The sequence below is a fragment of the Sphaerodactylus townsendi genome, linkage group LG17, assembly GCF_021028975.2.
Source record: "Sphaerodactylus townsendi isolate TG3544 linkage group LG17, MPM_Stown_v2.3, whole genome shotgun sequence".
NCBI lineage: Eukaryota > Metazoa > Chordata > Lepidosauria > Squamata > Sphaerodactylidae > Sphaerodactylus > Sphaerodactylus townsendi.
The window spans coordinates 10,958,667-10,968,140 of record NC_059441.1 but is presented as its reverse complement, the minus strand read 5'-3'; the positions used below and the strand labels follow the sequence as shown (position 1 = coordinate 10,968,140).

General features: G+C 49.4%; 1 protein-coding gene across 1 annotated transcript in view; it reads left to right on the top strand.

The window, feature by feature from the left end:
* Window positions 1-106, top strand: part of LOC125446172 (chondroitin sulfate proteoglycan 4-like) — an 11,994-nt gene extending 11,888 nt beyond the window's left edge. Inside the window, exon 7 of the mRNA XM_048519725.1 lies at window positions 1-106. This exon is cut by the window's left edge and continues 2,446 nt beyond it. The gene's annotated coding sequence lies outside the window, so the exon portion shown is untranslated.
* The last annotated feature ends 9,368 nt before the right edge of the window (window positions 107-9,474 follow it).

The following is a 9,474-nucleotide window of genomic DNA, read 5'->3' as shown; positions in this document are numbered from 1 at the left end:
AGCCAGAATAACTGTTTTGAGTTATCATGAGAACATAAGAACAAGCCGGCTGGATCAGACCAGAGTCCATCTAGTCCGGCACTCTGCTACTCGCAGTGGCCCACCAGGTGCCTTTGGGAGCTCACGTGCAGGAGGTGAAAGCAATGGCCTTCTGCTGCTGCTGCTCCCGAGCACCTAGTCTAAGGCATTTGCAATCTCAGATCAAGGAGGATCGAGATTGGTAGCCATAGATCGACTTCTCCTCCATAAATCTGTCCAAGCCCCTTTTGAAGCTATCCAGGTTAGCGGCCATCACCATCATATCAAAGATGGCAGAATAAAATAGGTTGATGTAAGGGAATGCAGGCACATTTGCAAGAGGCACACAGGTTGCAGAATTCTACTGTTCTGAGATCAGGATTTTCAGTAGGGCAGAACCCAAGCCGTGCTTGATCCTGAGCTGTAGCAAACACGGGTGTGCCCAGAAGATGAGTAAAGCAGGCAGTTATGGGGCAGACTCAAGAAGCCAGGAGATAGGCGCTTCTCTCTCTCTCTCTCTCCACACACACAAATATTTGGATATCTAAGCAATTAAATGTCAGGTGATGTGGTGGTGGGGGGGACGACACTCAGTTGTTACAACAAGCAAAACCGTCAATAGAAGATGTCGGCTGGCTCTGAATCATCCGCTCCAGTCCGCAGAAGGAGTTCCCCGCCTATCAAGATTTCCACAGATCTTTCCCAAACTCTGGGGGATTAAAAATCACTTGCGCTAACTAGCTGGTTTGCCAAAAGCTAGTCAGGGCCTGACTGGTCTATTAGATTGGATAACTCCCTGCCCGGGAAGCAATCAACGCCCTTCAACCTCTGCACACACACGCACCGGTTGTTGTTGTTTTTTGCAGGGGAAATTATGCATCGTTCCACGCTCCGGATATCTTTGGGCCAGCCTACCCATTCAGGGGAAGGAAGCGTTAGAGTCCTACCTTGGCAGAAGAGATGGCGCCACTTTAACCTGCAGGCGGTGGTGGGAACATCAGGTTTTGGGTTGCTCCCATAATTAAAAACAGCTTGCAAGGAGAAAATTAGCTCCTCAGGCAAAGACCTCTACTCCCTGGATTGCTAATTTTCTGAATGCAGGGAGATTTCTGACACAGTGGGAGCCTTTAAAATGAGAATTGGGCATCTGAAATATGAAGAAGAAGAGTTTGGATTTATATCCCCCCCTTTCTCTCCTGCAGGAGACTCAAAGGGGCTTACAATCTCCTTGCCCTTCCCCCCTCACAACAAACACCCTGTGAGGTAGGTGGGGCTGAGAGAGCTCCGAGAAGCTGTGACTAGCCCAAGGTCACCCAGCTGGCATGTGTGGGAGTGTACAGGCTAATCTGAATTCCCCAGATAAGCCTCCACATCTCAGGCGGCAGAGCTGGGAATCAAACCCGGTTCCTCCAGATTAGATACACGTGCTCTCAACCTCCTACACCACTGCTGCTCCTGGCTGTCTATTCTACTACAAGATATTAGTTTTACCAAGTTGTCCCTAATAGTTTCATCTGCAGCAATTATTAGATGATGTTAACTCAGCACCACGAGGGGGACGATGAACCAAAATGCGCCCCCATGTGACTCAGGCAAATGGGTCATCTGTCCCCTGAACCCCCACTAGATACGCCATTGTTTCTGAGCTGGCCATTTACAGTTTTAAACTGAAACCTTCTCTACATCTTTTTCTAGCCCCATCCAGTCTTCCCAGAACTTTGATAAGGTCCGGTTCCAGCAGCCGTTGAACGCCATCAGTAATAGGCATCCGTAGCTCCTTATATCAGTTCAGTGTATTTGATTCATTGCAGTCAAAACTGTTAATGTAAATGGCAGCAGCTTTCCCATGGAACTCAGGGAATGGAGCTTTTGCACCTGTTTGGTCTCTTCGGGTCGAGCACACGTGGGCCAGAATTTCAGTCGCACACATTTCCCCCTCTTCGGAACTTCCCACGCCATAGATCAGAGAATCCCCAGCGTTTCCAAGAGTGAGCAAAATGCAATGATTGATATTTGTGCGTGCACAACAGGTGCTGGGGGGCTGACCCATAACCCTCCCCCTCATAACTCTGCCTGAGCTGTGTGCCTTTTCTTCTGGAAGAAATCCAGGTATTCCCACACCTTAACCTAAAGCAGTGATGGCGAACCTTTTCGAGACCGAGTACCCAAATTGCAACCCATAACCCACTTATTTATTGCAAAGTGCCTACACGGCAATTTAATCTGAATACTGAGGTTTTAGTTTAGAAAAACCAGTTGGCTCTGAGCCGTGCGTTACTCGGGAGCTTTGAAGCCCCCATGCATCTCTTCCAACGGGTGAATCATGACCCTAGGAGGGTTTACTCAGAAGCAAGCCCCATAGCCAGCAACCGAGCTTACTCCCAGGAAAAGGATCGCGCTTTAGTTCTTCACATGAAAATCAGTGGGGTTTAACAGCGCTTAACAGGGTTACCTACACTGCCTCCACAAAACGAGGTCTTAGGTTTAATGCTAATAATTGAGCCCAGTGGCCCAGGCCAGCCAAGATGTGGGGGGGAATCTGCGCGTGCCCACAGAGAGGGCTCTGAGTGCCACCTCTGGCACCCGTGTCATAGGTTCGCCACCACTGACCTAAAGCCTCCAAAAGAAATGAGTGAGCAAGAACAACCACAGCTGTGCTAGTGGCAGAGACCCGTTTCCCAATTTCTGAGAGCAGCCTCCTCTAGTGTAATACCCTGCTCCTGAGGAGCATGGACTTACTTGTGAGTAAGGGAAGGGAGCCAGGACAGGGGTGTGGCTGGAAGGAGTCATATAAAAGGCAAAGGAAGGCCCATAGTTTTCTTTGAGAGAGGCTGGGGAGGTTTTGTGGCGTAGTGGTTAAGAGTAGGTGCACTCTAATCTGGAGAACGGGGTTTGATTCCCTGCTCTGCCACTTGAGCTGGGGAGGCTTATCTGGGGAACCAGGTTAGCTTGTGCACTCCAACACATGCCAGCTGGGTGACCTTGGGCTAGTCACAGTTCTTCGGAGCTCTCTCAGCCCCACCCACCGCACAGGGTGTTTGTTGTGGGGATGGGGAGGGAAAGGAGATTTGAGTCTCCTTATAGGAGAGAAAGAGGGATATAAATCCAAACTCTTCTTCTTCTCCTCTTCCTCATATCTGTCCCTGTTCCAATTCTTTCTTTGAAACTGCCTTCTTTCACTTGTAAGCGGCATGCAATTAGGTCTTTAATCGTGCAATCGATGCAGATTCATTTCTGCTCTCAGGAAATCCTCTAGCTCGTATTTACTCTTCCTGCTTTCTAGCTAAGTGCACACAGCGGGTGCCAGAGACACTGAACTGAGTAGGGTTGCCAACTTTCCTGGAGGAAACGGCTGCTTTGGAGGGTGCCTCTATGGCCTTATACCCAGATGATGCCCTCCTGCTATCCAAATCCATCATTTCCTTGGCTCCCCCTCCCTCCTTATCTTCAGGAATTTCCCGACTCAGAGTTGGCAACCCATTGAACTAGTCAGCCCTCAGAGACCGCAGGTCTTTGGAGAGCGTGCAGGAAAAATGTAAGCCAGGAATTGGGGGGAAAGGGCTCCTTCAGATAACCAGAGCAAAGTTTCAAGTTATAACTTGGTTGTTTTAACATTTCGAACAGCTGTACGACGTCGCTTCACACTGCTCGGGGTAATTTATAACAAGGTGACCAACTTTGTCAAAGAGTGTTGAAATAAAACAGGCTATTTTTCAAGCGTCGCGTGGAAATTTCCTGGCCGGGGGGGCGGGACAAGCTGGGTTTAGGATACCGGTGTCAAATGGGGCGGACGAGTGTCTCGGCTTTGCGGTCCTTCTCTGAGCTGTGCGGAAGACGCATCGTTTTGCTTCTCCGCTTCCGAGGCTGAGACTTGAGATTACGTTTCGAAGCAGGTTCTGCCGCTGAACCCCCATTTCCAGTTAAGCTCTTGACTCTCCAAGACTTGCTGGGCAGTGCAGACCAAGGCAGAAATACCAGCTGGGCAGGATTATAAATAACCTCCAACTGCGTCGACTTCTTTCCCACACCAAGGGCGATTCCCCACTGGCAGAGTCGACTCAGTTTAGTACTAGGTTCGACCCAGCAACTCCCCACTGCCACTGAGTTCATCCTTGTTCTGTCCCAGTTTTGTCACCCTCAGAACTGGAATTTCTGATTCAGTACAGCTTCTTCCCTGGTGGAGTGGAGATGCTGTGAGCATCAAACAGGACGTAGCTGATCTGACCCGGTTCTACGATCACCCGTCTCCAAGAATCATAGAGTTGGAAGAGACCCCAAGGGCCATCAAGTCCAACCCCCTGCAGTGCAGGAACACACAATCAAAGCACTCCTGACAGATGGCCATCCAGCCTCTCTTTAAAAACCTCCAAAGAAGGAGACTCCACCACACTTCAAGGTGGTGCATTCCACTGTCGAACAGCCCTTAATGTCAGAAGGTTTTTCCTGATATTTAGGTAGAATCTCCTTTCCTTCACCTTGAACCCATGACTCCTGGTCCTAGTTTCTGGAGCAGCAGGAAACAACCTTGCTCCCTCACCAACATGACATCCCTTCAGATATCTAAACAGGGCTATCGTGTCACCTCCTAACCTTCTCCTCACCAAACCAAACATCCCCAGCTCCCTAAGTCTCTCCTCGTAGGGCATGGAGTTGACCGTTTTGGTGGTCCTCTTCTGGACCCGTTCCAGTTTCTTGAATTGCGGTGCCCAGAACAGTACACAATATTCCAGGTGAGATCTAACCAACGCAGAATAGAGAGAGGTACAATTACATCCCTTGTTACTATTCTCCTATTGATACAGCCCAGAATCGCATTGGCTTTCTTGGCCGCCGCATCACACTGCTGTGGCCAAGAAAACCAAGTCTGAAGTTCTACCACAATGATACCTGATGCCCAGACTACAGGGATATATTTCCCTAGAAGAAACGGTGGCTCCAGAAAGTGGAGTTTGTGGGATTATACTCTGCCGCGGGCATGCAATAAATACAATGGATCAATGTGCCCCATAGTCACTTTGTGTTGAATCTAAAAGAAGTCTCTCTCTCTCTCTCTCTGCTTGCTACACTCCTATTCATATGTCAGAGAAGGGGCCCTATGTCCTCTTTCAGAGCCTATTGATAAAAGGAGGAGGCATGGGGGGTACAACAGGAGGAGAAGGAGAGGATTCTGGGAAAGGAGGTCCCGCAGGTCGGCTGCATGATCAATAGGTTGTTTGTTTCCAGGGACCGGCCATGCCCCGACGTTCAGATGCGTGACAGAGACTTCGGAGCACAGGGGTCTTGTAGGGGCTTCCCTTTGCCGTCTCTTCCTCTGCCAAGGGGTCAGCGGCTAACGCAGAACTAAGACAGGCCGCCGTTTGACGGGAGAGAAAGACGTCGGTCACATGGAACACCAGATTCTTGGGTTCCTCTTGGTGAACTGGTGGTCACAAGAACATAAGAAAGAGCCTTGCTGGATCAGACCAGAGTCCATCTAGTCCAGCACTCTGCTGCTACTCGCAGTGGCCCACCAGGTGCCTTTGGGAGCTCACCTGCAGGCTGTGAAAGAAAAGGCCTGCTGCTGCTGCTGCTCCCGAGCACCTGGTCTGCTAAGGCATTTGTAAGCAAGCCTTTATTGGCATAGACAACAGTACAACAATAATAAAAACAGATTAAAAAGCATATACAATTACAAGCAGTATATGCTACATAAAGTTAGGATCGGAAGGAAATCTACTGGCGTTTAGTAATTTCCAGGAGAAAGTCTGCCACTATCATACAGAGAGAAGGATCAGGGTTCTCCAACAAGTAGTGCAATCTAAATAAATCGGGGAGATGGGGTAAATGTAAAGGAGTGAGATTCACATACTTGGATCTGATTTCCTTGAATCTGAGACAGTGAAGTAATTGATGGGCCAGAGATTCAACTGAGCCATCGTTACATAGGCACAATCTTTTAGCCTTTTCTTGCTTATTAAATCTGCCATGTAACAAGGCAGAAGGCATAACATTAAACCTGGCGAGCATTATGGCTCTCCTTTGAACAGGGTTTATTAAGCAATACAGGTAGTGTGCACACTACCTGCTAAGGTATTTGCAACCTCACATCAAGGAGGATCAAGATTGGTAGACAGGCATAAATCATCCTTCTGACTTGAAAGCCTGGGATGTACCATGTCAGGCTGAAAGTGGGGGTCCTTCCACTCAGTTCCTCAACATGGTGCCTGCCAGGTGTTTTTTTTTTAAGTAGGCGGCCCCAAGCAGGGCTTTTGCCCACAAAGGCTTCTGATTGGCTGCTGGTGATTTGAGGTACAGAACAGGCAGTTTTAAAACGTTGCCTTGGAAGCAGCTGCCTTCACAGCACACACATAGGTGTCAAACTCAGGCCCTCCAGATGTTCATGGACTACCATTCCCAGCAGCCCCTGCTAGCATGACCAATTGGCCCTGCTGGCATGGGCTGATGGGAATTGTAGTCCATGATCCCCCGTAGGGCCTGAGTTTCTTAACTGTGTGAGTGGCCCTGCTGGCATGGGCTGATGGGAATTGTAGTCCATGATCCCCCGGAGGGCCTGAGTTTCTTAACTGTGTGAGTGACGCTACACTGCAGTGGCCATTTTGCAGCTGGCTCCGCCCCCACGTGGCAGCCATTTTGTGGCTGTGCCCGTGATGCTGTGTCAGAATATCCATATTTGCTGATCCCCCAACAGGCTCATGAGAATATGTGAGCACCGTTTGCTAGGCTCAGTTAGGAGTATATGTGATCCCTGATTGGCTGGGATCAGAGGAGATGATCCCTGATTGGCAGACAAATGGCTGGGGGACCTCTGATGTCATGGAACCACATCCTATCCAAATTGCTGATGTATAGAAATCAGATCTTGGGTCCCTGACATGCTCGTTTTCCAAGTGCAATGATTTCTTCGAGGAAGGGGGGAAGGAACAGCTTCCAGTCACTTGAGACTTCTGCATGCTACAGCTCAGACCCAGGTTGGGTGCGTCAAGGAGAACGAGGTCTGAGTTCCACCCAGGCCTCCCCTGTCTGTGGCTGTTCTCCCAGAGGCCAGACCATAATTTTCTCTCTGAGTCATGTGAGCGATTCACAGCTGGAGATCAGAGGCAGGCAGCTATGATTCAGCCCAGAAAACACCCTTCCCCCGAGGGACAAAGGGCATTTCGGCTCTGCTTCCTGATCTAGTGGCTCGGAGGCAAGTGGGAACAGAGTCTTTCGCTGTTTACAACTCAGGTGACACATTGTAAGCAAGAGAAGCCCAGGTGTACAACTTTGGCCTGGGTTCCGATCCCACTTTGGCCTGGAATGCAATGGGTAGGTGTGGGGGGGAAAAGCCAAGAGTGGCACGGCACAGTTGGAACATGATTCTCCGGAAGTTGCTTACAGTGGTGGGATTCAAGCCAGTTTAGCACCGCATTTCCCGACCAGAATCGGTTATTCTGCATGGCGAATGGTGCTTGGGGCAAGCAGGTGCCGAGCGTATGAAGCTTAGGAGCTTCATGTATCTAATCTGGAAGGAACTGGACGTTTTGATTCCCAGCTCTGCCGCCTGGAGGCTGTGGAGGCTTATCTCAGGGGGAATTCAGATTAGCCTGTGCAGCCCACATGCCAGCTGGGGTGACCTTACCGGGGCTGAGTCACAGCTTCTCGGGAGCTCCCTTCAGCCTTCTCCCACCTCACAGGGTGTTTGTTTGTGAGGGAGGGGCAAAGAGAAGATTATTAAGCTCCTTTTTGAGTCTACCAGCTAGGAGCAGAAAGGGGGGAGATAAATCCAAACTCCGCCTCCTCCCTCCTCCTTCTCCTCTTCTTCTTGTGTGCTTCTTCTTCTTCTTCTTCTTCTTCTTCTTCCTCTTCTTCTTCTTCTTCTTCTTCTTCTTCTTCTTCTTCTTCTTCTTCTTCTTCTTCTTCTTCTTCTTCTTGTAAATAATCAGTTGTTAAATTATTTGAATTCCCACCACCGGAACCGGTTGTTAAATTATTTGACTCCCACCACTGGTTGCTTGTATATAAAAGTTTACTAACTAGTAGGGAGGGGTTACGTGTGTAAAAACAAGAAATGCGATACCTTCCTATGTTATTACACTTGGTTACCTGCTGCTATCTCGTGAGGTCACATCGTGGCTATACTATCTGCTCAAACAAAGAACGCAGGCTTAACTCTATAGCCTCTGACTACGTGACCACTAGCATGCAAGCAACGTCTCACTAGCTGACCACTAGCTAATCAATAGACTGGTCGTAAAACAGTGACCTCAGCAACATGTTAACATATGCACAGTTAACCCTTTCATGATTGAAGCGTGACTGACTCTTGCAAGAAAATACCAGCAGGAAGGCCCTTGAACGAGTCACCAGGCCAGGGGCGTAATGCCCATTGGGCAAGGTGGGCAGCTGCCCAGAGCATCACCTTGTGCGGGGCACCAAAAATGCAGGGTTTGTTTGGGGGTGCATTTTAGCAGCGATTTTTCGTTTTTGGCATGCAGGCTTAGCGCAGTTTTGACTAAGTTATACAGCACCTGCGTTTCAACGTATCATCAGGAGATCTTGCCTTATAAGCTCACCAAAGTTTGGTTTCCCAGTTTTGGTTCCAGGGAGTCCAAAGTTATAGACTCCCGCAAAGAGAGTGCCCCCATCCCCATTGTTTCCAATGGTTTGAGCATAAGGAGACGGGGCTACTGAGAGGTCCGCGTACCTTTGTCCTCCGCTGAAGTCCCCAAACTGCAATCTCAAACTCGGGTAGCATAAGGACAGTCTCCTGATGATACGCTGAAATTTTGGTGGCGATATGTCTAAAATGCACCCCCTGCAGGCACCAATGACCACCAGGTTTTTGGTCGTGGTGGGGTGGCTGCCCATGGGTGGGGGGGGCATCCAACTCAGGTTTTGCCCAGGGCTCCAGTTTGCCTCGTTACACTCCTGCACTCTTTCTGTGAAAAGCGAATAGCAGTAGCCTGAGCTGAATAAAGGAAGGAAGCTTGAAGCAGACAGTTTTGCACGGAGAAGGCAGGAAAGTGTGGGTCCGTTCTGATACCAGCATGTAGTCATCTCTCTCCAGTTCTGTGTTACCTCCGTATCATCCCATTTGCTGATCCCCAATAGGCTACGATCGCTCATGAGAATATGTGATCACCATTTGCTAGACGCACTCGTGGGTATGTCTCATCTCTGACAGGCTGGGATCATTTGTGAGTATAGATCAGTGGTCTGCAAGCTGTGGCTCTCCAGATGTTCATGGACTACAATTCCCATCAGCCCCTGCCAGCATGGCCAATTGGACATGCTGGCAGGGGCTGATGGGATTTGTAGCCCATGAACATCTGGAGAGCCGCGGGTTGCAGACCCTTGGTATAGATGATCCCTGGTTGGCTGGGATCACATGTGAGAATATATAATCGATATTTGGCCAGACTCGCTCATTGGAATACGTTATCTTTGACGGGCTTGGATCACTTGTGAGCACAGATA